The sequence below is a fragment of the Macaca mulatta genome, chromosome 2, assembly GCF_049350105.2.
Source record: "Macaca mulatta isolate MMU2019108-1 chromosome 2, T2T-MMU8v2.0, whole genome shotgun sequence".
NCBI lineage: Eukaryota > Metazoa > Chordata > Mammalia > Primates > Cercopithecidae > Macaca > Macaca mulatta.
This window is the reverse complement of record NC_133407.1, coordinates 106,128,079-106,134,078: the sequence shown is the minus strand read 5'-3', so window position 1 is coordinate 106,134,078 and position 6,000 is coordinate 106,128,079.

Here is a 6,000-nt window from a genome sequence, read left to right as displayed (position 1 = left end):
TGTGTTGTGTTTATTTCATGAGGAAGAGCTTTCTGTAGAGGAACAAATTTGAGAACAAGTTTCAGGAAATTGCCTTTTTTGTTGTTGTTCTCTAATCATGTTCTGCTTTCTGTTTCGACGATTTTAAAAATATTTTACTCTATGGTGTGTTTTACTTTCTTTCCTTTTGTGAGTAATTTTTGTTCTATTGATTATCCATATAAATTTTTTATTATTTTTTTATTTTTTATTTTTTGAGAAAGAATCATTCTCTGGCGCCTAGGCTGGAGTGCAGTGGCACGATCTTTGCTTACTGCAACTTCCACTCCCCGGGTTCAAGTGATTCTCCTGCCTTAGCCTCCCGAGTAGCTGTGATTACAGGCATGTGCCAACACGCCTGGCTAATTTTTGTATTTTTAGTAGAGATGAGGTTTCACCATGTTGGCCAGGCTGATCTTGAACTCCTGACCTCAGGTTATCCACCTGCCTTAGCCTCCCAAAGTGCTAGATTACAGGCGTGAGCCTCCACCCCCAGCTGATTAGCCATATAATTATAACACTCTTCGATTTATTTTTAGTCACCAATAATTCCTTTTGAGAAATATTTAAGCCTAGCATATTTCTTTCTTCCCTCCTTCTCTACTAACCAGTTCTGGTCAATAATATTATTGGATTTTACTCTTATACTGTTTGTTTGTTTGTTTGTTTGTTTTGAGACGGAGTCTTGCTCTGATGCTCAGGCTGGAGTACAGTGGCGTGATCTGAGCTCACGGCAACCTCCACCTCCTAGCTTCAAGCGATTCTGATGCTTCAACCTCCTGAGTAGTTGGGATTACAGGCATGCACCACCATGGCCAGGCTAATTTTTGTATTTTTAGTAAAGGCGAGGTTTCACCATGTTGGCCAGGATGATCTCGAACTCCTGGCTTTAAGAGATCTATCTGCCTCAGCCTCCCAAAGTGCTGGGATTACAGGCATAATCCACCACACCTGACCTACTCTTGTACTGTTAAATGTGATTATACTTCTCTTTGACTTGTCAGTGTAGCTTTAGCTGATATGCTCTGGTGCCCAACTATCATTGTATCAGTGAACTTCCACTTTCCCTTTTCTCTCAATTTTTGTTGTATCATTTCTACATTGTGAGGACATGTAATATTTACATTCTGTTGTCATCCTCACATTTCTTAGTTCCACAGTTTAAATATATTTGAAACTCAAACATTCCCAGTAATCTCTTGGTCAGCTGAAATTAATGATTTAACAGTTTCCTTAAGAAAGACTCATGGAACAATTTCCCTAAATTTTTGCCATGTCAAATATGTTTATCTGTAGCCTTTACACAGTAAAAACAATTTGGCTAGATAATACAATTCTCAGTTCATATTTTTCTGTGTTGCTATAGAGAAGCCTAAAGTCATGTGACATTTTTCTTACAAAAGTGATTTGATTTTTTGCTTGGCTGCTCAAATTATTCCTTTATCAAGTCCAATAACTCTTAACAGGTCTTGGTATTGACCTTTCTGGGTCAGTTTTCACTACATTTTCAGAAAATTTTCATTCTAATTGATGAGTACTCTTGGTTTTGTTTAAATAACTAATTTGAGAGTCATTGATCTAGACAAATGGCAGAGGATGGGGGAGAAGAACAAGTGAAGGGTTAAGATGTTAATGAGTGTTCATGAGAAATTTGTGGGATTCCTTGCTGAAAAGAATGGTAAATGGTACTTTAGGTGGTTCAAGTGGATGTGATACTATTTTTTATTGAATGAGAGCTGGGTTCATGGTTCTGCCACTCCTAACCAAGCAGCCATGGTTTTCTTGTTTATAAAATGGGGACAGTATCAGTGGCCTAGGGTTGTTGGGATTAAATACAATACTGATTTTAAAGGGCTTACTTAGCATAGCACCCAGTGCATTAGTAAGCTCAATAGATGATTGCTGTTTCCATTATTACTGTGTTAACTATGGGAATGCAGCAGCACAGGAGACAATGAGCCTTGCCTTCAGAATTTATAGTCTAGCAGGGAAGGCTGGCATTAACTAAGTGATGACAATTGTAGGGGTCCAGGGAAAACTTTACCTTCACCCTCTGAAGGTTTACTGAAAAATCAATTGACAAAAGGCAGATTACTAGGAGAAAAAACATGCAATTATTTTAATGTGTGTATCATGGGGGAATGGCAGAATGATTACTCAGTAACCCAATAGGGTACAGATGTTTATATATCCTTCATGGGGAAGGGGAGATGGGGGAAATATGGGAATTTGAGGGATGATGAATTATTTTTAGGAGGATTCAGTGGACTTAGAGAACATATGATGGCCTAAGACAAAGTCTGTTGACCTACAGAACAGATAATAGTTTGTCCAGATGTGTTGACAGATTTGTCTCTCTTCCTGCAATATGAATTAAACTAATGAAAACTCCATGCCGGTGTAGTGGCTCATACCTGTAATCCCAGCCCTTCGGGAGGCCGAGGCAGGCGGATCACTTGAGGTCAGGAGTTTGAGACCAGCCTGGCCAACATGGTGAAATCTCCTCTCTACTAAAAAAAATACAAAAATTAGCTGCACATAGTGGCACGCACCTGTAGTCCCAGCTACTCAGGAGGCTGAGGTGGGAGAATCACTGGAACCTAGGAGATCACACCACTGCACTCCAGTTTGGGCAACAGAGCGAGACTCCATCTCAAAAAAAAGGAAAGGACCAGGAGTAATTTTTCCCCGCTTTGGCAGGTCTAGACTTTAAGCAGATAAGGAAACTTCATAGAACAGCTTCATGATGGGGAGGGGGTGGGTAGGAGGGGATAGGAGGTCAGAGAGACCTTGAGGCTGCATCTTCATTTGGTCCAGCATGTCAAAGCATCGTATTTTGGGGTATTTATTTCTGAGTCCCAGCACAATAAAGGATGATAATTATTAGGTAGAGGATGCAACAGGAACATCCGCTGGGTGGGCCTAACCCAGGGTGGGGGTTGAAGAAATTCTCCCTGAGGAAACAATGTTCTACTTTAAGGAGATAGTATGTTGATTTTTCATTGAGAGTTAAGAGTCCCTGGCTTAATGTTGGATGTTGTTGGAGTGTTGGTGTGTGTGATTGCTTCCATGCCTCTCCTCCAGTTGTCTGAGGGCATGATGGCCTTTCTTATCCAAAGCACGTGGCACGCATAAGTGTTCAGTGTTTGTTGAATTACTTAGAATTAAAAGGTTTGGGGCTTCTGTATTCAGGATCCTACTGTCCCTAGAAGGTACGTATTTCTAGTTAATGAACAACAGTGACATCTCGTGGTAAGAGTTGGAATTTTACTCCACACTTAAAAGCCCCCTAAATACACTCGACTTCTGAATCACACAGACAGATTTTTGGAGTGGAAGGAGTATTGGTCATGTAGGCCATGTCTCTTGCCTCACAGACGAGGAACAGCTGCTTGGTTTCAGGGACTTGAAATTTAGGCTGTATCCCCATATACATCTGTAGTTTATCACATCATAACTACCAGACCAGAACAACACTGAATGAACATGAAGTATTTTAAAGTTCTCGAGTCAGAGTGGAACTGCCAAATATTATTTATACCCTTGGTCCCATTTGAAAGCTGTTTGAATAGAATAGGGGAATTTGGAGAGGCAGCTGGGACATACACCCTGACTGGTTTGCTACTTTTATCAGTGAATGATTTACCTGATACGAGTTCATGGAAGAACTAACACTGCTCATGCAATCTAGTTTCCTTGCCTACTTCCCCCTTAGTCACTGAATGAAGCAAAAGAAAGAATTTGTTTTTAGCAAGACAAAAGTTAGAAAACTTTCCTCCTAAATTCAGCAGTAATAAGTGAGTCTACAGTGGAGGCCGGTGTCCAGTTGATCCCCTCAGAGGAACCTAAGAACAGGTCCTTGCAGTAGTATTCTGAGCTTCTTGTAACATTGGTGTAGGTCTTTTCCTATCCTGAATATAATTCTGAAGTGTTAGGACTGACTAAAATTTTGCCATCTCATCTTTGAGTTATGGCCCTTACCTAATCTCACCTTGTCTACAACCATATCTATTGTTTTCCCCACAGCGCCCCTTCCTAGCTCACTCATTTCTGTCAATGGTAACCCCATCTCCCACTGTCATCCCCTGAGCTCAAACCTCCTGGGCTCAAGCGATCTTCCCACTACCGCTCCCCAAGTAGTTGGACTACAGGCGTGGGCCGCCACACCCAGCTGATACTTGTATTTTTTGTAGAGATGGGATTTCACCATGTTGGTCAGGCTGGTGTCAACCTCCTGAGCTCAAGTGATCTGCCTGTCTCAGCCTCCCAAAATGCTGGGGTTACAGACGTGAGCCACTGTGCCTGGTGTGTATATATATGTATTTTTTAATTGAGAACACGCTGGAGTGCAGTGGCATGATCATAACTCACTGCAGCTCTGTCTCCTAAGCTCAAGCAATTCTCCTGCCTCGGCTTCCTGAGTAGCTGGAACTATAGGTGCACACCACCACTCCTAGCTTTTTCAGCCTTTATAGAAAGGAAGCTGAAGAGATTCCCACATACAACTGGTCTTTACTGTGAAAGTGGTAAACTAAATACTATTAAGTGCAGGAGGCATTGGGGACCTAGTTAATGAGAAAAATGAATAATTACTAGGATCAGGTAGGTGACTCACCCAAATGTTTTGAAAGACTGTGATGTGAGCCAGGAATGGAATTGAGAAATACGAGGGTAAAATACAAATACATTATTAACCTTGTGCTGAAGGCTTGGTGGAGAGCCAGGGTAGATCTCATCTATCGGAGAGGTCCCTTGGAACTAAGAATTGACGAATCTTGGCAGAACATTGAGTTTTCTAATAAAGTCAACATATGATGAGTGAGACCACATCTATACAAACACATCTTAGACAAAATAGTTCCATGGATAAAATAAGATTTACTGTAGCCAAATGGTGTTAAGCTAAACACAAAATGTGCTGGAGGACTATGGGAGGCTAGTAGCTACCAAAGCCCAAATCCATGGCAAATTGTACAGGCAGAACTTCCAGCACGAAGGGGCTTGAACCTGGAGAAAATGAACAATTTTTATCCATGTAGGGCTCCTGATTGTGAAGTGGAATAATTTAATAAGGCTTAACCCTGTGCCAAAAATATCTCTAGGCAGTTTGTTTCTGTTTGTTCTCAGTCCATGCTCACAATATCTTTCTGATGACTCTTTTGGCTTTGTGGGTGCCTGATGCTGGGAAGGGAGAGTCTCTGGACATGGGTCACAACCCACAGATATAAACGAGAGGCTTAGTGTTCCTGGTTTATGTCAGTTACACGTGACTGGTTTAAGTGTAGCCCCAAGAGATACTCATGGTATAATGACCAAATTGGATTTGGGGCCTGCAAAGCTGAGGTCTGGAATGAGAGCTGTGAAGTGGAGAGAGCCAAATGAGGCCTTGGTTTTAAGCTACAGCAAAACTTACTTCCATTATCAGGCAAAACAGCTAAATCTGTAGTAATATATATGACTACTAAAATAATAAAGATAACTGAAGAGAATTTCACATTTTACAAAGCACTTTCATGACCTATTTGATTATCATGATAATAAAGGTACTATTACTATTTTAAGTAGAAAGTTGAGGTTTGTGACTTGACTAATGTCAGAGTCAAAACTCAGGTATTCCCACTTCTGACTTTGTTCAATTCATTTTTGTTTCTCATGGTAAGAGTACCACTGTTTATGTTATGTTTACTTATTTGTGGGAGAGAGAATTTCAGGGAGGGGAAATATATTTGGTGACTATTATCACTGAGATAAATAAGCATGGGTAAAGGTCCCACTTTAAAGTTGGAACTACGTGGAACTGTGGGGAGAATCTAATTTAGGGATTAGGAAAAAAAGCCGTTAGACCCACACAAGTATGCGCAGCTGATTTTTAAAACCTTTATTGTGGCAAATATACATATAAAAATTACCATTTTAACCCTTTTTAAATGTACAATACAGTGGAACTAAGTATACTCAAAATGCTATGTAACCATCACCACC